The sequence below is a fragment of the Chiloscyllium plagiosum genome, unplaced genomic scaffold (genome assembly GCF_037043375.1).
Source record: "Chiloscyllium plagiosum isolate Xiang-an unplaced genomic scaffold, Cpla_swu_hap1 HiC_scaffold_39, whole genome shotgun sequence".
Classification (NCBI taxonomy): Eukaryota; Metazoa; Chordata; class Chondrichthyes; order Orectolobiformes; family Hemiscylliidae; genus Chiloscyllium; species Chiloscyllium plagiosum.
In genome coordinates, this window is record NW_028270177.1 from 80161650 (window position 1) to 80162801 (window position 1152).

At 44.8% G+C, this 1152-nt stretch overlaps 1 non-coding gene across 1 annotated transcript; it reads right to left on the minus strand.

Annotated features, from left to right (window-relative positions):
- Positions 1–522: 522 nt before the first annotated feature.
- Positions 523–614, minus strand: trnar-ucu (transfer RNA arginine (anticodon UCU)). Its single transcript is given in 2 exon segments — positions 523–558; positions 578–614. It is a non-coding gene; the product is annotated as a tRNA-Arg (tRNA).
- Positions 615–1152: the final 538 nt, after the last annotated feature.

Below are 1152 nucleotides of genomic sequence, written 5' to 3' on the forward strand. Positions count from 1 at the left end.
TGCAATTGCTTGCTCCATGTGTCCACTTGGAAACCTATGTGAAGGCACATTCAGCCTGAAGGAGAACTTGTGAGAATCCTCCACTGTCTGATCTAAATCTGAAACAAGAGCTGTCTATTCCAGCTGGGAGGGAATCGAAATGGAGGTGATACCAAAATATTACTTGGTGTTTAATTCATATTGTCCTCATTGCGATTGTTTAAAAACCTGGGCCAGAAATGGCACAGACACAAAGGAGCAGAAGGAGGCCATTCTTAACACCGATCCTGCCCCGCCACGTCATTCGATATCATCATGGCTGACACAACAATGTTAAGTCTTTTTCCAGCCCATCCACGTCAACGTGTTGCCTCGTGGCTAACAGATATTTATCGATCTCTATCATAAATAGACATCGAAAATATAAATCTGTGAGAGGAAAATGTTCCGTTTCGAGACAGTGGGTTTCTGCACGAATATTGTTGGATTTTCAGATGACAGCCGAGTCTGGTCTGACCAACTTCCAAACAATAAACTAAAACTCGACTCTGATGGGACTCGAACCCACAACCTTTGAATCGCAACCTGAACAAAGGCATAGAAGTCCAACGCGCTTTCCATTGCGCCACAGAGCCACGCTCACGTCAAACTTTAAGCATGCAACTTTGTCTTTGACCCATTGCGTTCAGGACACCCATCTCGCGTCCGTCTGCCTTCGTCACAATTTCCAGGAGCTGGTCCTTTTCCACGTGTGCTCTGGCTCTTCCCGTGTTCAGCTACAGACGCTGAAACGTTCTCATGACACTTAGCTTTACTACATGTTAAGATAATGATTTTCAGGTAAACAACACGCTATCGTTGAAAGCATTCTCCCCAAACCTCCTCAAAATATCTTGTCTCCCGTCTTTCCTTTATGTCACTCTATTCCTTCCCAATGTAGGCTTATCCTTGTCATATATATATCTATCCTCTTCATAAAATGTGCACGTTAATCGGTTTCTCACTCAGCCTTCGCTGCGCTTAGATAAACAACCCCAGCCGAGCTCGTCTACCTTCACAATGGGAGAGGTCCAGCCCTTGCCATTCTTTTCATCTCCTGTGAACTTCTCCTGCAATCAGACGCTTCCAGCAGTCTGGCGATTACAACGGAAAAGCAAAGTTCTCTGAATAAAA